The sequence below is a fragment of the Dendropsophus ebraccatus genome, chromosome 7 (assembly GCF_027789765.1).
Source record: "Dendropsophus ebraccatus isolate aDenEbr1 chromosome 7, aDenEbr1.pat, whole genome shotgun sequence".
NCBI lineage: Eukaryota > Metazoa > Chordata > Amphibia > Anura > Hylidae > Dendropsophus > Dendropsophus ebraccatus.
In genome coordinates this window covers 39,624,731-39,645,461 of record NC_091460.1, presented here as the reverse complement: position 1 = coordinate 39,645,461, position 20,731 = coordinate 39,624,731, and positions in this window count along the sequence as shown.

Genomic DNA, 20,731 nt, shown 5'->3' with positions numbered 1-20,731 from the left:
AAACCACTTAGTAGGTATCCAAATTGGTGAGGCGGCCAGAAAAAAGTTTATCTGAGGGAGAAGGACCATCTTGATAAGCGCCATCCTCGCCGACATCGATATAGGGAGACTAGACCACACCGCCACCTTCTTCTCTATTCTTTCTACCAGAGGCTTAATATTATGTTTCAAAAAATGAGAGGGATCCACCGCCGCCAGTACCCCTAAATACTCAAGACCCTCCCCCATCTTGCAGACTTTCAGATTACAGAAGCCGTCCCCTAGGTCTCTATCCAAAGGCATAATGAACGACTTGGTCCAGTTTATCGACAACCCCATTAGATTACCTAACACCCCAAAATCCTCTATTATGCCCGGAAGATTCACACCGGGGTCGACGACAAAGAGGAGCAAGTCGTCCGCGTACATAAGTATTTTTTCCTTATCTCTCCTCAAACCGAAGCCCCTAAATTTACCACAAGACCTTATCCATTCCGCCAAAGGCTCGATGTACAGAGCAAATAACATAGGGGACAACGGGCACCCTTGTCTAGTCCCTCTATGAATACTAAATTGTGGAGACACCCTACCATTAATAAGGAGTCTACCCAAGGGCTGCCTATACATCACCTGAATCAATTTTATAAATTTAGCACTAAAGCCAAAATGCTCGAGGGTCTTCCATAAATATGCCCATTCTACCTGATCGAATGCTTTACACGCATCCAATGCTACAACAGCTCTGTCCCCCTCAGCTGGAATTTGCATATTCAAGTACATCCTCTTTATGTTATTAAATACTGTACGGCCTGGCATAAAGCCGTTTTGATCTTCCGAAATCAAAGCCGTAATAACCTTTGACAGCCTCCTAGCTATTAGTTTAGAGAACAATTTAAAATCTATATTCAACAGAGAGATTGGCCGGTAGTTCCCCATCTCAAGATGGTCCTTCCCCCTCTTTCCTATAAGCACAATAACCGCCTCCTCCATAGATCCCGGAAGTCCCCCGTCGCAAATAGACTGATTCAACACCTCTAGCAGAATCGGAAGCACCACCTTAGCATGTCTTCTATAAAATTCATACGGTAATCCGTCTGCCCCCGGAGCCGTATTTCCAGCTACAGAGGCCAAAGTTGCCTCCAGCTCTGCCAGAGAGAGTGGTGAGTCCATTACTTCTCTCTGCATTTCTGTTACTCTAGGCAAGGAAATGCGATCAAACAATAACATATCTGATTTGGATAGGTCTGGGGAAGAAGAGGAGTACAATTTAGTATAGAAATTCACAAAAGCTGTTTCTATGGCATTCTGATCAGTGGCTAACCTACCATTTTCTCCCCTAATGGAAAAGATATTACTGTTCTGTGTCTGATTCTTAATTATATTAGACAAAAGTTGGCCTGGTCTACTCCCATCCCTAAATCTCCTATAGTCAGAAAATAACATTTTATTATAAGCTCTATCTTTCACAAACCTAGCATATTCCTCTTGGGCTATCTTTAATTCTCTAAGTGATCCTTCATCCGCCCTTATCTCATAATCTCGACTTTTCTTCTCAACCTCCTGTACATGCTTCCTTTCCCTATCTTTAAATTCTCTCTTTTTAATCAGGATCTTTTTAAAATAACACCCTCTAATAAATGCCTTTAAGGCATCCCAAACAACCTGGATACTTGCTGTTCCCCTATTAGACAGCATAAAGCCCTCTATTTCTCTGTCAATTTCCTCATCCTCCTTTCCCAGAATATTAAGCCAATGAGGGTTAAGTTTAAAGGGTCTATCCAAATGCTCATTTGCCCCACATAATTTCAGACCCCATATCACCGGAGTGTGATCAGATATGTTTTTTGAAGCATATATAACCTTAGTAACTAATCTAACCCCCCCCTGATCACTGAATACCATATCTATTCTAGAAGCCGAACTGTATGAGGAACTAAAACAAGAGAATGCTTTCCTTGTTGGATTATGACACCTCCATACATCTAGCCATCCCACTTCATCCACAAACCTCTCCAATGGAGAGCTTCTATTGACTAGCTTTCTGACATCCGATCTCCTGTCCTCCAAGGACATAGTACAGTTAAAATCCCCCGAGACATAAAGCCCCCTATATTCCTTATTTGCCGCGAAACGCAGCAAATCCTCCAATATGTCCCTGGAGAACGGGGGAGGGATGTACACAAAAGCCAAAATTATATTAGCACCCTCTATGCAACCATACAAAAATACATATCTTCCCCTATTGTCCGTCTGTGACACAAAGATTTTATGGTCTATTCTACGGTGAATCAGAACTGACACTCCTGCAGAAAAGGAGGAACCAAAAGAGTGAAATGACGAGGCTACCCAGCCCCTAGAGATACCCACCACCGATTCTGAAGTTAAATGGGTTTCCAACAGCCCAACTATTGCCGGCAGATGTTTATTAACTTGATCAAACACAGAAAACCTTTTAAGCCTTTCACCCAAACCTCTCACATTCCAACTAACTATATTGACCATAACACCTACTCAGCCAAAATTGCGTCTCCACAGCCAAAAAAAACAAACAAAAAACCTCCTATCTCTCTCCCGTCCCGGGCTGGACCCACCCTCCCCTCCCCCCCCCCTCTCCCCCCCCCCTCTCCCCCCCCATCCCACCCACCTCTAACCCCCCATAACCCACTGCAAAACACAGTGTGTCCTACACCCGAGTTTTCCCCACCCGCCACACTTGCTACCTATCCCACTTATATAAATATGGGGAAAGAAAAACACTAGAATAAAAAACAGTTCATATTATGGGAGCTTCATACTCCCTCATTAATTTATCCCCTGCGTATCCATCCATTTTCTTGCTTCCTCCGCCGACTGAAAAAACAAAACCTTCCCCTCCCATTCCACTCTGAGTCTAGATGGAAAAAACAGGGAGTATTTAATACCTCTGGATCTCAACGATTTTTTAACCTCAAAATACTGGGCCCTAGCTCTCTGTGTCTCTACCGCGAAGTCTGGAAAAATAACAACCTTAGCATTGTTATAACGCAAATCCTCCATTTGCCTTGCCTTCCTCAAAATCACATCTCTATCCTTAGATAGTGACACTTTAACAATCATGGCTCTCGGGTTGTTACCCACAATAACCCTACCTGGAATCCTGTGCGCCCTCTCCACCGCAAAGAGGGAAGAGAGACCACCCGCAAATTGTTTCTTCAACCAATTTTCCATAAGTTCACATGCACCTTCTCTCTCTTCCCCCTCTGGGATGCCTATTATCCTCAAATTGGCCCTGCGGGATCTATTCTCCAAATCCACCACCTTCTCCTTCAGTGCTTTATTACTGACCAGTAATGAGGCCACCTCCTGTTTGATTTTATTTATGTCATCCTCTGCTGTACTAATCCTAGACTCAGCTTCCGTACACCTATCCCTAATTTTCTTAACATCTTCTCTGATAAGGGCAATATCTTGCTGTAGGGCTCCCACTTGTCCCGACAGTGCCTCCAAAGTGCTGCTGCTCTTTGTCACTACTCCCAAGATTCTTCCCAATACCGAGGAAGGATCTACCTCCTCCATCTCCCCTCCTGGTATCTCTTCCGAAGCGGACTCATCAGCTGTCCTTGTAATAACAGTTTTACTTTTACTTGCCCCCTGACCAGGAGAGAGAAACTTATCCATTTTGTTACTGGGTTTCCCCGGGGTACCCCCTCCCTTTTTCCCTCCCCTTTTATCCATCCGAATGCAGTACTCAAAACCACCAGGCAAAAGGAAACAACTCTTTGTCTTGAAGTCTCTTGTTCTCGGGTCCAGTAAAGCACTAAGATCCGACCACAGAGTCCCCAAAAAAAATTCCTCTGATAAATCCCTATCTGGAGTCTCTTGTTGTCGGGTCCCGTGAATCACTAAGATCCGACCCCAGAGTCCCCACTAAATCAGTACCCACAGATCACCTAGGTCTCTTGTTCTCGTCTCCAGTAACACACATAGATACGAGCCCAGAGTCCCAGACCAGATCTTCGTCAACCAGCATTCCCCACTTTCCCTCCCCCAGAACTGTAAAGAACACAGAGATATGTCATGCAATCATATAGAAAAATCAGTCCGCCTATCCACCCTCGACTAAGCAGAAAAGAGATGACCGTTCAAATCTCTTCGCCCTCCCGGGCCAAGCACATAGGGAAGTCCACCATTTTATGGGGGAGGAGCCCCTTCTTAGTTCAATGCAGTCCAGATCTTCAACTGCAAGTCAATCTTACACTTTATATCCTCAACAGGATATTGAGTTACAACCCAGGGTTCAGGAAACACGAGCTTCTGGTTCCCACTTATACAAGAAAGTTATGGGCTTTATATTTCCAGCAAGGTATACGAAGGCAACACAGGATCCAGTAAGGATAAGAAACTTCTCTTTTGCCAACCATAGAGAGTATGACAAAGAGCACAGTACATAAACCAAATACATAGGCTGCGAGGTTATGTCATTGCTCCTGTTCTACAAGTTCTGTTGGATCAACTCTCAGGTGAGGGAGGGAGAGAAATTCACTTAGCAAAGTGAGGCACCATAGTGCCATAGTCCACGTAGCATGGGAAACATAGCATAAACTTGTAACTCCGCTGCTCCCAGGACTTAACACATAAACAGATTTTAAATGGCTCTGACCCAGATAATAATAAAAAAAAAAAAAAAAAAAAAAAAATCAGCAAAACGACACAGTTCACTAGATAGACACGGTCAGATAAAAGAAGCCGTTATTCCCTCTTGAGAGGGTATCACCTGTCTTCACCTCCTGCCGAGGCCGCTGCCATATGTCCTCATATGCCCGAGAGGGGGAGGCCGATAGCCGAGTCTCCCAGCCGCCAAAGATCCTCCACGCTCGCTGCTGAGGCCAGACTTTCAGCCTCGTGGCTGCCTGCAGCTCTCTCACCGCTGCTCCGCAGCCCTTCGACCGGCCGGAGACCACCCCCTCACGGCGTGAGTCGCTCCCGCTCTCTCACTGCAGGAACAACCCCACTCTCAAATCAGTTTGGGGAAATCGCCAGTCACCCTCTGCAGCTCTCTCACCACTGCCTCGGGTGACAGAGGCGCTCTCCGGCACCTCGCGGCCCTCCCGCCCTCTCACTGCGGGGGCCGCAGTCTTCAGCGTCTGGCCGACTCTCCTGGCTTAGTCCACCACGGCACTCCGTCTCCCCCACACTCCTCATCAGCAGCGCTCGGCCTATTCCGGCTTCAGCAATTCATGGCACCTGGCCCAGCAGTCATTCAGCCCTGGGAGCTCTCATGCAAGCGTGGCAGGTGAGCAGAGGAACACACCTAGCTCCTCCTCTTCCTCATCCCGCCACAGGTTCTTCCTGATCAGTGCCATCTTGGATGCGCCAGAGGACCTTGAGCTTGACGAATTTACTGCCCCCTACCCTTGATGAAATTTGGAGGTTCTAGCAGTGGACCTGGATCTGTGAAGGAGAAACGATGCATCCGCCTAGCCATCAATAAGGTGACAGATATTGCAGCCTCATCTTTCTCACATCCAGTTTATTATACTTATAGTATGGTATTACCCTCTAAGCCCAGGGGAGGGGCAGCTCTCCAGCCATGGCTTCCCCGAGGTTTCCCCCACAGGGGGTTTTTCCTCGCCTGAGTGCTGGTGGGTGACTCTTCGTGAGTTGGGGGTCTGCCATTTTCAGTGTCATGTAATTTTAAATAAAATTGGGACCTTTTGACACCTGATTATAATGTGTTGTGTCTTTATTTTGCATTCTTTGGTTTAACTTGGGGGAGTTGGGGGTCCATCACATATTGCTGAGTCATAAAGCTGGACATCTGCCTGCTACACAGATCACCTGCACAATGCGCAAAAGTAGTATAGAGCGGTGGCTGGTGGAACTCCTGCTTGTATGTGCATATCCCTGGATTAAAGGAACATTCAAGTCTTGAAGAAAAAACATGTATAACAAGGCTTATACCTACAGCTATAAGGCTTGGCAAAAGGTTTTATCAAATGACAGGGTCACACCAATCATAGCAACACGGACACCACCATAAATATACATCATATATATACACATAACCCAGTGGCTCTTGTGTGTGTGAGCAGGATCAGGGGCGAGGCAGAGTATTGTGCCCCCACACCCCCCCTGCAAAATCCACAGGATAGGGGATATCAAGCTGATTGTTTGGGGTCCCAGTGGTTATGAGAATGTGGGAAACATATCCCCCTCAAATAAACATTGTGGACGGTGGTCCATTAATTCTCTATAGGTCTTGTTATCCCTTATCCTGTGAATAACTAGGAGAGGGGTATGTTCTCACGTACTATATGGCTGGACTCAGACGAGGCGTTTTTCAGAAATATGTCATATGGTATTTTTGGGGTTCAAAAACGCAGAGACCAGATGTTAGTCAGTGGGGAAAATTGAAACACAGCACCCATAGGGCATTTTTCTGCTATGGCGATTTTTTTTGTGTTTTGCCACAAGCTTCTATAGGGGGGAATATTGTCATGTCTATATGGAAATTAGTGGTTTTTCCCCAGTTCTTCAACATAAAACCTGGAATCACATGATAAAGAATCACATGATTTGTACCGAAAAAGCCCCACAGGGGATAAAATTAGAACTAAACTTTACACTAAAATGAGAACATGGCAGAAAAAGTGCCAGAAAAAACACCAAAAAGCAGGAAGATGTGCAACACTCTTAATCTTGGTTCACATTTGTAGTGAATTCAGTAGAATTAAATTGGTACTTTTTTTTCTTTCAAATCAACTGGTGCATAAAGATTTGTATTTAACTTTTATTTTTTAAAAAAAGTACTTATCAGCTGCTGTATGTCCGGCAGGAAGTGGTGAATTCTCTCCAGTCTGACTCAGTGTTCTCTGCTGCCACCTCTGTTCATGACACAAACTGTCCAGAGTAGAAGAAGTTTTCTATGGGGATTTGCTACTGCTCTGGAGAGTTCCTGTCATGGACAGAGGTGGCAGCAGAGACTGTGCACTGTGTCAGCCTGGAAAGAACACAGCACTTCCTGCAGGACATACAGCAGCTGATAAGTACTGGAAGACTTTTAAATAGAAGTAATTTACAAATCTATATAACTTTCAGACACCAGTTGGTTTAAGAAGAAAAACGTTTTTGCCAGAGTACCTCTTTAAATGAAATAAAAAAAGTCAATTAGCTTGACAGTGGAAACTTAGACTGGACAGTGTAAAAATGCACCCTATTAAGGTCTTGTTCACACTACGTTTTTATTCTTTTCGCTCCATAACCTCCATACCTTCCCATATAGTTATGATGGAGGCCACTTTATACCATCTGTTCTACATAGACTCCCAAAATTCATACTGAAATACCTCCCATTCTTGCTTTTTTTTTTTAATCACCCCCCTTTTACTATTTTATGAATACAAATAAATAAACATATTTGGTATCGCCGCTTGCATATTCTCCCGAACTATTAAACAATCACATTCCTGATCATGCACAGTAAACAGCGTAAGTGCAAAAAAATACAAGGGCACGGGTACAGGTAAGTATACTTTCATTATTATGTTCTTGCCTGCCTGAGATTTGTCAGTTTAAAGGGGGACTCCGGATAAGAAAAACTTGTTTTCTATTAAAAATACATTAAAAGTTAAATATATGTGTCTATACAATGTATTTCTGTATCTGTATGGTTTTGCCACACTGGTAGCTGATAGAAATCCAGGAAGTGAAAAAAATCGCTCCTATGCAAATCCACATTGTCTCCTGCCCCCACTGCTCTCCTTCCTTAGGAGACAAATCTTCCATGCCTCTGTCTCACATTGTGCGTGTTTGCTGAGATCAGGCTGATGATGCAGACAGGGGGCAGGGCGTGATGTCACAGGGGGCTTGGCTGCATCCCCCAATCCCCTGAGTGATTCACCATCTCTGACCAGCCAGAAGCAGGTGTTGCACTGATTTCTCTAATTGTGCAGAAGTGTGTGGTGAAATTAGGGCTGTGTTCACACATGTTGGAGTGTCATTGCAGTACTGCAGCGTATTCACAAAAATTATGTAGTAACACATGTAAATTATTCTAAACGGCAGAGAGGATCAGAGCCATATTGTGGGGCTCAACTTCAAAGATAACAGATGCTTAATCATAATATGTGCGTGAAAGTTAAAAGAAAAAAAAAATCAAAAAGTTCTTTACTTTATTCCAATATCAGCATTAAAGGTAAAGAATACAGTGTACTGTGTGGTGTTACAGGTAGAGAATACAGCGTGCTGTGTGGTGTTACAGGTAGAGAATACAGCATGATGTGTGGTGTTACAGGTAGAGAATACAGCGTGCTGTGTGGTGTTACAAGTAGAGAATACAGCGCGCGGTGTGGTGTTACAGGTAGAGAATACAGCGTGCTGTGTGGTGTTACAGGTAGAGAATACAGCGTGCTGTGTGGTGTTACAGGTAGAGAATACAGCGTGCTGTGTGGTGTTACAGGTAGAGAATACATTGTGCTGTGTGGTGTTACAGGTAGAGAATACAGTGTGCTGTGTGGTGTTACAGGTAGAGAATACAGCACTGTGTGGTGTTACAGGTAGAGAATACAGCGTGCTGTGTGGTGTTACAGGTAGAGAATACAGTGTGCTGTGTGGTGTTACAGGTAGAGAATACAGCCTGCTGTGTGGTGTTACAGGTAGAGAATACAGTGCTGTGTGGTGTTACAGGTAGAGAATACAGCGCGCGGTGTGGTGTTACAGGTAGAGAATACAGTGTGCTGTGTGGTGTTACAGGTAGAGAATACAGTGTGCTGTGTGGTGTTACAGGTAGAGAATACAGCCTGCTGTGTGGTGTTATAGGTAGAGAATACAGCGCACTGTGTGGTGTTACAGGTAGAGAATACAGCGCGCGGTGTGGTGTTACAGGTAGAGAATACTGTGTACTGTGTGGTGTTACAGGTAGAGAATACAGCGTGATGTGTTGTGCTATAGGTAGAGAATACAGCGTGCTGTTTGGTGTTACAGGTAGAGAATACAATGTGCTGTGTGGTGTTACAGGTAAAGAATACAGTGTGTTGTGTGGTGTTACAGGTAGAGAATACAGTGTGCTGTGTGGTGTTACAGGTAGAGAATACAGTGCTGTGTGGTGTTACAGGTAGAGAATACAGCCTGCTGTGTGGTGTTACAGGTAGAGAATACAGTGTGCTGTGTGGTGTTACAGGTAGAGAATACAGCGTGCTGTGTGGTGTTACAGGTAGAGAATACAGCGTGCTGTGTGGTGTTACAGGTAGAGAATACAGCCTGCTGTGCGGTGTTACAGGTAGTAACAGTGTGCTGTGTGGGACCACAATGAAATCATAAATTACTGCAAATAATTCAGTAACAATGAAACTGCAATGTGTGAACATAGCTTAGATGTTCTGTAACAGATGTGCAGTGTGGAGGACTGTGATGAACAGCTGAGGGAAAGCATTGCATTCTGGAACCTGTAGTAGTGTGTACAACTGATAAACCAGGAAGTGCAGAAAAACAAAACAGAACAAAACCCCCCACAACAAATGGATTTTTGGTAGTTTCAAAAATGGAATAGATAGGTAAGTAATGCTTTATGCTTCTGCAGAAGTTTCATTTTTTTTTAACCTCTACCTGGAGTTCCCCTTTAACCCCTTAAGGACGGGGCCCATTTTCGTTTTTGCGTTTTCGTTTTTTCCTCCTTGTGCTTAAAAGGCCATAGCACTTGCATTTTTCCACCTAGAAACCCATATGAGCCCTTATTTTTTGCGTCACTAATTGTACTTTGCAATGGCAGGCAGAATTTTTGCATTTGGTACACTACGAAACCAGAAAAAAATTCAAAGTGTGGTGAATTTGAAAAAAAACAAAACTCATTTCTTTTATTTGGGGGAACTGTGTTTTTACGCCATTCGCCCTGGGCTAAAACTGACTTGTTATATATGTTCCTCAATTTGTTACTATTAAAACGATATGTAACATGTATAACTTTCATTGTATCTGATGCCCTGTAAAAAAATTCAAACCATTGTTAACAAATATACGTTCCTTAAAATCGCTCCATTCCCAGGCTTATAGCGCTTTTATCCTTTGGTCTATGGGGCTGTGTCAGGTGTCATTTTTTGCGCCATGATGTGTTCTTTCTATTGGTACCTTGATTGCGCATATACGACTTTTTGATCGCTTTTCATTACATTTTTTCTGGATTTGATGCGACCAAAAATGCGCAATTTTGCACTTTGGGATTTTTTTGCGCTGAAGCCGTTTACCGTGCGAGATCAGGAATGTGATTAATTAATAGTTTGGGCGATTACGCACGCGGCGATAGCAAACATGTTTATTTATTTATTTATTTGTTTACTTTTATTTAAAAGCTGGGAAAAAGGATGTGATTCAGACTTTTATTAGGGGAGGGGGCTTTTTACTATAAATAACACTTTCTTTTTTTTTACACATATACTAGAAGCCCCCCTAGGGGACTTCTAGTATATACACTTTGATCTCTTATTGAAATCTTTGCTGTATAGATATACAGCAAAGATCAATGAGATAGGCACTCGTTTACTTCCGGCTGCTGCAGCCGGAAGTAAACGAGTGTCGAGCCGGGGACGGCGCCATCTTGGACGAGTCCCCGGCCGGCATCAGTAACGGAGATCGCTCCTCCGGGACAACGTCCCGGAGGAGCGATCTCCCCCACTAGACCCCAGGGAAAGGTTGCCTCCGGTAATCGGAGGCAGCTGTCAACTGCTAATAGCGGCGGTCCCGGGCTACACACGGCACCCGGGACTGCGGCGCTTCAAAGCCCGGTCGCCGCGCGGCCCCGCTTTGAAGTGCTAATGAGGACATATGACGTACGGGTACGACATATGTCCTTAAGAGGTTAATGGGACTTCTCCTTTCAAGATACTTATGTGGCACCCTATACTGTTCGCATTGAGTGACTGACAAGTTACCAGCAGTGAGCCAGCATTGCCGGTCACATACACAGCGCTGTGCAAAGGTTTGGTTCAATCTGGTATATGTAGGGTGGGCCCCTAGAATTAAATTCCCTGGTGGGCCCAAGGTACCCCAGTCCGACACTGGTTCTAACCAAGAAATAAGGGTTGAACCTGGGAGAACCCCCCTCCCCCCTTTTTCCCCTTAGACCACACTTCTGATAGAAGTTGTCTAAAGAAAGGTCAATTTGCGCTAGGGTCTCTCGCTGAGGGTAGTAGTAGGTGGTAGTACTGGGTAGGACCCGGGTAGCCAGTTGCCAGATGTTGGGTCACGGTATTGGCACGAGGGGAGCTGACTAACCCACTGGATCCTGATCATGTGCGGCCAGAGCAATTCCTCATTGTCCCTAGTCAAGGCACCAATAACTAGACCAATGCCAGGGTTCAGAAACAACGGTAGTTGTGCATTTATTATAACGGTGGTAACCAATAGCAACAGTCTCTCTGGATACAACCAGGATTGAGGCAGACTTGAATATAACTGTGAAATGGGTGATGCTGCAATAAGCTGTGATGGTAGCGTTTCTTTGAGCAGGGAGAAACTGAATGATGGGAGTAGTAGTGTCGGAGGTATGATACTGGGCGGAATAAGCTGACTGAAATACTTGCTGTTGATGAGGAAGAATGATGAGGAGAGTAATGACTGAGAACGGCCCCCAGATCTTGCTGAACAGGAGAAGCCTGAGGATCAGGGAAAGGTCCCGACTGAACCGGAATACTTTTGAGGTAACGCTGCAGCAGCAGAGAATAACTTCTTCTCCCCTGAAGGTGGAGAGAAGGCGCGCACACTCTTCCCTCTTGAAGGTAGAGGAAAGGCCTGAGGTAGACAGGAAGTGACGTAGCATCCCCAGTCAAAGCTCGCCGGCTATTGGGGTTACCATGGCAACAGATGAAAGTCACGTGTCACCAAGCCTATTGCATTATCACTCCATTAAACCATAGGCAGATACATATGCATGAGAAAAACTAGACTTGAACACTGGGGGGCGACATAATACCAGCAGTTTGCAGTGGCCATTATAGTTTCCAGAACAGGAACAATAGAATACATACAAATCCTGACACCAATATACACTTTTAGGCTCGGTTCACACGTTGTAAGAGTGCGGCTGTATGTGCGGCTGTAATTGTGCGGCGGTATTTTTGATGGTTCGTGTGTATGCTGGGAAGTATAGGATATGCGGCTGCACAGTGCACACTATCTCTGAATCTACGGCCCTATCGTAAACGGACCCGTAAAAAATGAACAAGACCATTGTTTGCGGCTGGACATGCGGCCGTGGATTGACAGGCGGTCCGTACGGAGTACTTCAAAAATAGCCGGCAATGATGCCGAATGCCGATGCCTCTAATAGTTAATATATTAAATTAATCAAAGACATTTTATTTGTAATCAAGACACTTTCGTTGATCAATAATTTATTTCTAACGAATCCATCATTTTGCAATTAAATATACTGTTAAAAAAATAGATATATAAATAAATGTATATTTATATATATATTTATTTTTTGACAGTATATTGAATTGCACAATGATGGATTCGTTAGAATTAAATTATTGACCAACGAAACTGAATTTATTTCCAAGAAAATGTGTTTTATTCATTAAATATTAATTAGTACAGGAAACTCTATAAGCCGGTAATTCATATGCCGGCAATAGAGCATTCTGTACTAATCATCACTTTACTTTAATGAAAACATCAAATGTTTCTTCTAATTATGTTATGACAATAGCATTATTAGAAGAAACATTTAGAATTATATGTGCGCTCAGCTGATTGGCTGATCGGCTGAGCGCACATATAATGAGCCGGTCCGCAGTACAGTGACTTCATTGTGCTGCGGACCAGCGAAGAGGACACATCGGGGTGAGTATAGAGCTCTCCCCACCCCCTCCCCGGCACTGCACCCCTCCCAGCAAGGAAGGGGGGGTCAGTTAACCCCTTCCTTGCTGGGATGGGTGCAGTCTGACATCAGTCTGGCCCCCCGGGGGTTAAGGGGGATGCAATACATCCTCCCTTAACCCCTTGGGGGTCAGACTGTAAGCAGCGATCTGTAAAGATGCTGCATACTGTAAGGAGCACAACACCGCTCACAATGATGGGTGTTGTGCTCCTGTTTGTGTTTTTTTTGTGTGTTTCTCCCTTTTTGTTTTTCAGATATCGGTATCCTGGGGATTACGTCGGATTCCATGGACTACGTCGATGACCAGCGGTTGTTCTTTGAATTTTTTAAATAAAATGGTCAATGAGGGGTGTGGGGGTGTTTTTATTTGAATAAAACATTTTTTAAACTTGTGTCTTGTCTTTATTTCTTTACTTTTTAGACTTAGTAGTGGAAGCCGTCTAATAGATGGAATCCATTACTAAGTTGGGGCCTAGTGTTAGCCGGTATAAAATGGCTAACACTAACCCCCTATTATTACCCCAGTACCCAATGCCACCAGGGGTACTGGGAAGAGCCGGGTGCCAGTGGTCCCGGAGCGTCAAAATTGGCACTCCTGGACCGGGCGGCAGCAGGCTGGTAAGATTTAGGCTGGGGAGGGCCTAAACCAATGGCTCTTCCCACCCTGGTGTTACCAGGCTGCTGTCGTTTGGTTTTTAACCCGGCTGGTTATAAAAATAGGGGGGACCCTATGCGTTTTTTTTAAATTATTTATTTATTTAAAAAAAAAAAACGCATAGGGTCCCCCCTATTTTTATAACCAGCCGGGTTAAAAACCAAACGACAGCAGCCTGGTAACACCAGGGTGGGAAGAGCCATTGGTTTAGGCCCTCCCCAGCCTAAATATTACCAGCCTGCTGCCGCCCGGTCCAGGAGCGCCAATTTTGACGCTCCGGGACCACTGGCACCCGGCTCTTCCCAGTACCCCTGGTGGCATTGGGTACTGGGGTAATAATAGGGGGTTAGTGTTAGCCATTTTATACCGGCTAACACTAGGCCCCAACTTAGTAATGGATTCCGTCTATTAGACGGCTTCCACTACTAAGTCTAAAAAGTAAAGAAATAAAGACAAGACACAAGTTTAAAAAATGTTTTATTCAAATAAAAACACCCCCACACCCCTCATTGACCATTTTATTTAAAAAATTCAAAGAACAACCGCTGGTCATCGACGTAGTCCATGGAATCCGACGTAATCCCCAGGATACCGATATCTGAAAAACAAAAAGGGAGAAACACACAAAAAAAACACAAACAGGAGCACAACACCCATCATTGTGAGCGGTGTTGTGCTCCTTACAGTATGCAGCATCTTTACAGATCGCTGCTTACAGTCTGACCCCCAAGGGGTTAAGGGAGGATGTATTGCATCCCCCTTAACCCCCGGGGGGCCAGACTGATGTCAGACTGCACCCATCCCAGCAAGGAAGGGGTTAACTGACCCCCCCTTCCTTGCTGGGAGGGGTGCAGTGCCGGGGAGGGGGTGGGGAGAGCTCTATACTCACCCCGATGTGTCCTCTTCGCTGGTCCGCAGCACAATGAAGTCACTGTACTGCGGACCGGCTAATTATATGTGCGCTCAGCCGAACAGCCAATCAGCTGAGCGCACATATAATTCTAAATGTTTCTTCTAATAATGTTATTGTCACAACATAATTAGAAGAAACATTTGATGTTTTGAGTAAAGTAAAGTGATGATTAGTACAGAATGCTCTATTGCCGGGAATATGAATTACCGGCTTATAGAGCTTCCTGTACTAATTAATATTTAATTAAGAAAACACATTTTCGTTTAAATAAATACAGTTTCTTTGTTCAATAATTTAATTCTAACGAATCCATCATTGTGCAATTCAATATACTGTCAAAAAATAAATATATATATAAATATACATTTATGTATATATATATTTATTTTAACAGTATATTTAATTGCAAAATGATGGAATCGTTTACATTTAATTATTGAACAATAAAAGGGACTTTATTAGACAGAAAATGTGTTTTATTAATTCAATATATTAACCATAAGAGACATCGGCTATAGTGCAGAGGATCGCAAACCCCGGTAATAGCAATTCATGTAAACTGTGTTCCCTGCTTTCCCAGATGCATCCAGAGGTGTTTGCATACCTTTCTTAACATTTTATTTGTTATTTTTAGTTGAACCAGATTTCCAAGTAAATGACCGTATGTTTTGAGCCGCATGTCTATTTTTTCCCACGGCAGTAGTTTCACCCGCACATTTACAGCCGCATAAAAAATACAGCCGCACAGTTACAGCGTGTGAACCCAGCCTTAGGGTGCCTTCACACCTACCGTATCGCAGTAGAAAATCCGCTGCGGATCCGCAGCAGATTTAACTAAATGAATGAACATAGCATTAAATACGCACTGTCAAATCCGCTGCGGATCCGCAGCAGATTTGTAAGTGCGGATTTGATGCTGTGTTCATTCATTTAGTTAAATCTGCTGCGGATCTGCTGCGGATCCGCAGCGGATTTTCTGCTGCGATACGGTAGGTGTGAAGGCACCCTTAGGAGAAATTAGAGAAAACCTCTGTTCTGGGACACTGCCTTGTGACCATAGCTCTATACATCCTGTACACATGTGGCACACCGGTGGTGGCAGTAAAGAGCAAAGTTAAACCTTGCACATCCTTAAAGGCGTGTTCCAACATAAAAATAACTTGTATATGGGACAAGTAAGAGATTGCGACCTCTGTACCCCCCGGCGATCTCCATTATGGCCCACGGATCCTTTGTTTTGAATACAGCACGTGACCTGTGGCTCTATTCATTGTCTATGCAGCTGCCGGAAAGAGCCGAGGGCTGTACTCGGCTCTCTCTGGTGGCGTCATAGAGACCACGCAGCTGCTTTAGGACCCGTGCGGCAAAGGGGGCCCCCATGGCACTAGCTACTGATCACAGTGCATCGCAAGCTCCCAAACTCCCCCCCCCCTCCCTCACAGAGCTGGCCACATAGCACAGCACTGCCACCAGCACCCCTCCCAGACCATGGCCCAACATCAGCCTCCACCACCCCTTCACCGGACAGATCCCCCCCCCACGAACGCAGTGATTCTCCTGGATCACAGAGCTGCACAGCTCTGCTTCCTCCGCCCACTGGAATACAGTGCCACCAGCACCACTCCCCCCCCATACCACAGAGCCGCAGGGCGCCCCCGCTATCTGAAACCCCTAGACAGTGGACCACAGAACAATACAGCATACAGTGGCACCTCTGCGTTCCTGCTCCCCCTGACCACAGAGCCAGAAAATGAAGTAACACGCTGGGCCACGTGGGTATGTTTTTTCTTTTTCTTTATTGGGGGTGTGTGTGTGTGTGGAGGATTCATGGAGCCCCGTACAGATTTTTTTGCTATGGAGCCCCATGAGTCCTAGCTACACCCCTGCATATAATGTATAATGGAATACCACACCTGAAAAAATGGATCATGCACATAAGCAATTTACTAATATATTACTAACGGTGAGTCTAGACCAAAAGTTTACCTTACTAACATGGTGTAAAGTGCACGTGACGTCTCTGCCACTCATTCTGCAGCACTGCAGCTGTCTGTTGTCAGCACTCAGGAGTCTGGACCAATCACATCCTGGTCTGGGCTCCTGGTCTGGTATTTAAAGAGCCAGCGGTCATTTACTGATCACTGGCTATTAGGTTAACTCCCTGGTCCCAGCTCCCCAGTATCTATTCCTGTTAGCCCCTTCCTACTTCCCGCTGACCTCTCACCTGACCTTTGACTATCCTATTGCCTCCTGATTTTGTGCTGCGCTGCCCGTTGGTTTTGATTTGGCCTGGTTGTTATCCCATATTGTGTTTGTCTGTCTGTCTCGGTTTTGTGTTCCATGTATACAGTACAGGGAACGTCTTCGTGTTTGTCCACGGCCGCCTAGGGCCGATCGAGGCAAGTAGGTAGGGACAGTGGGGTGGGTGCAGACTCAGGGCCCACTGTCTTGTCCTGTTCGTGTCTACCAGTCCTGACACACATTTCTACAAGCTGAGAAAGGTCAGTTCTGTAGCACATGTATAGATTTCTGTAGATGCTATTTAAATGAATGGGGCAGTGACACAACCCCTCCATAGGGGTACCAGGTTCCATCATTGCTGTGATTGGCTGTCACCTAGGTCAGTAGGAACCACCTTTAGCTGTATACAGAGCAGAGCCACACTAGTCTGATCTAAGGACAGGACATCTATATGAAAAAGTCCCAGAAAACCACCATAAACCACCTAAAATAAAATTAACAACAACTTCCTAATATATTGTAATTACTAGAACCATTCTGAAACTCAAAGACATGTGAAAGCAGAACCTTTATTCTCAGTCATTGTCCAGTAGATGAACACATATTTGTTGTGTACTGTGAATCCTGTGTTTTATAATGTGTACTATGTGTGTGGTAGTGTATTAAACTTGTATAGTGAATGTAAGTTAAAAAGTGGTAGGTGTGGTGTGTGTATCAAGTATAAGCAGGGGATGGATCATAGTTTGTCTCTGTTCTCTATCGTGTCCACTAGTGGAAAAAAAAGCAGAAATACTTAACTTGCAGGTACTCAGCTCAGGCTTCCTCTGTCTTTCTCCCTCTTTCTTGCACATAGCATATGCATAGCCCTGCCCTCGCCTCCTATCTGTCTAGATCAAGCTGTTACTAAAGACAGATTGTTCCAGACAACGGGCAGTGAAGAGCAGATTGCAGAGAAGTGAGACATGTAGCGGCCAAAACTATCGAGAGACTTTTATGGGGTAAGGAGTCATTTCATATGAGGTAACTTTTGGAAATCACATTGGTAAAATGGAAAAAAGTTGTTTGAAGCACAAATACCCATTTAAAGATTTTCTTTTATTCTTATTATTATTTGTCATTTCACTACCTGTTTTTTTTTATCCTGAGATCTTGCAGTTCTAATTCTAGCTACTATGTTTAATATTAAGCTGACATTTCCTATTCTGTAAATACCACTTTCAGCAGTCTCCTCCTTATAATGAGAAATAGGATTATAATGAAAGGTTACACCTGTACAGAATCTACCATTCACATATATGCATAGTAATGACACTTACGAGCGCCATTACTATGCATATACAAATATGCATAATGGGCAGAGTGAGTGGGGAGGGTTAGGTGGGGGCCTGGGCATTGCTCACAGTGCTCTTAAGGCGGTGAATGATATATCTTCTTTAAGCAATATTCTTAAGAACACCGGGACACACAGAAAAATGAATAACAACACTGCCAACATGAGGTAAAGAGCCGCTGGGGGATGTCAGCAGGTTCGTTTACACAAACTTTCTTATAGTTCCCCTTTAAATAATGTTAAAAGGAGCTCAGTGTTCTTATAATAGTGTCCAGAGAACAGAATACAAATATATTAGTACATAACAGTATTTATTTTCTGAATGTTAACTTTGTCTTCTGTTTTCTGTACATTATTATAAGAACAGCCATCTTTCCTGATCTGCTTTTGACATTATTTAAAGATATGTTTTACAGCAGCTAGACATTGGTTTGTAGGAACCAGTAAATATCTTCCTTTTAGGGGAGAGTGTTGTGGGCATGCTCTGTGAACCCACCAAATTTTCAGATTTCAGTTTTTATTGTTTATTTAGACCCCCCCCCCCCCTTAAATTAGAGTGTGTATGTAGATAGATAGATAGATAGATAGATAGTGAATAGATAGATAGATAGATAGATAGATAGATAGATAGATAGATAGATAGATAGATAGTGAATAGATAGATATTATTTAAGGTAAAAAAAATAAAAAATAAAAGCTGAAATTTCGGTGTGTTCCTAGATATTGACCTCCACTGACCTTAATCTGATGACAACACTTTTAGCCCTTAAATAAAGTGGTTTACTGTTATCCTACAGTTATTGTATATATATATATATATGGGGATATTATAATATATATATATATATAGATATATATATATATATATATATATATATTATAATATCACCATCCCCATCAATGTCCACTAGAGAGTTTGCAGTAATAATACAGTGAATCGCTTTGCCATTTCTAACGTCCACATTTCTCGGTTAACGCTCTTCGGTTTTATCTGCTGCCGGCAGATATTTCTGGGGGTTATGCTCTGTATGTTGCTGATCAAGGTATCACTAGAGGAATGTGACAGGGATGACTTCCTTTCCTGTTTATGGAAGGGCCAAGATATTTCCAGGAACCACGTGCTTTATCTGCTGAGTTTGTTGCTTTGAGAACAATGTCTGGATGTTCAGGATTTGCAGAATAGCGATTGATAAAAAGTCATGATCCTGCACAATTTCCCTGTGCATTGTAAGGGATAGATGAGATATTTTAAGCATTTTAATAAATTATAGATTATGCATCTTCAATAAAAGTCCTGCTATACGCCATCTGGTAATCAGGAACCATTGCTTAGTATAACAAAGGTATTAGTACTATAGATGAAGACCATATTGCCACTAAGTGGACCTGGGTGCAAAGGGTCCTATTCAGATTGGCCTATTTCTCTTTGCTTCTCCGTGGCTGGAACCTAAGCCCCTCCCATGAGGGTCTTGCAAGGGGGTGAAGGATTGGCCCAAGAGTCGTGGAAAGGGTGTGGAGGGAGGCTCTTTAGAAAACATCACCCTCTTTCTGGGGCTCTATAAAGCAAGTTGCATCTGCATGTCTAATGTCTAACTTTAGTTATCCCATGTCCCATACCACATTATGAAGCAAAATTATAAAGACGGCTGAATAACCTAGTGCTTTGTTACTTTCATGAGTAAAGTAGATCCATACAAGGTAGCAGAGTTTAATGCAATTTCAACTTTAACCTGCAATCCCCAGCACTGTGTCTGAAAGCAAGGCCTGGCATTACCATGTGTAGTACGGTAAGAGAAGGCAGATGATGAAATAATAAAGGCAGAGGTATGGGCAGGCAGATTATGGTCATCAAGTGTAATAAGCAGTGGACAGAGGAAGAGTTCAGTCATCAAGCATAAGTGGCAGAGGTCAGGACAGGCAGAGTTTGATCGTCAAGGTGAACAAGCCAAAAGTTAGGGCAGGCAGAGATTCATTGTCACAGGTTGCAAGCTGGAGGTCAGGAAAGGCAGCAATGACTTGTTAGGAAAAACTTGGTTCAGAACCTTAGAAGCGCAAAGATACACTTTTGCTATTCCTCTAAATAGGGAACCTTTTCAGGAAATGACCGGCTATGGGCGTGTATAACTGCATTTGTTTTTGTATGCTGTAGTGGGTCTATTCAGGTACAGCAAGCACAATAAAGAGGATGCACCATCAGGTACATCCTCTTTAATGTGACCCACGGATAGAACGGCGCTGTCACTGGAAAGCCGGTGCCACGGTCCATTATTTGAAACATGAGCCGGTTCCGTGTATGGCGCCAATCTATCCACAGGTACCGGGCCGGGGCTGAAGCACAGGAGGAGGGTCAGGCCTCCCCCAGTGGGAGGAAACCCCACCCCTCTATGACGCGGCCCACCTCCTGTGCTTGAGCCTCAGCCCGGCACCCGTGGATAGAACGGTGCCACACACGGGAACCAGGCCGTGGTTCAAAAAATGGACTGCAGCACCGGCTTCCCCGTGATGACGCCGTTTTATCTGTGGGTCAAATTAAAGAGGATGTACCTGATGGTACATCCTCTTTAAGCTGCGAGGGTTAATTGTGTATGTGACAGTCTTTACATGCTCGAGAGGAAGTTTGCCAGCCACCTCCCTGCTTCTGGGCCTATCACAGCCCTCTAAAAGTCTGCCTACAGTTCTGGCAAATCCTGTATTGAGTTACCACAGGCTTCTTTCCAATACAGAGCGGCCCCCCCCCCCTCTTTTTTATTCTTTTTATTA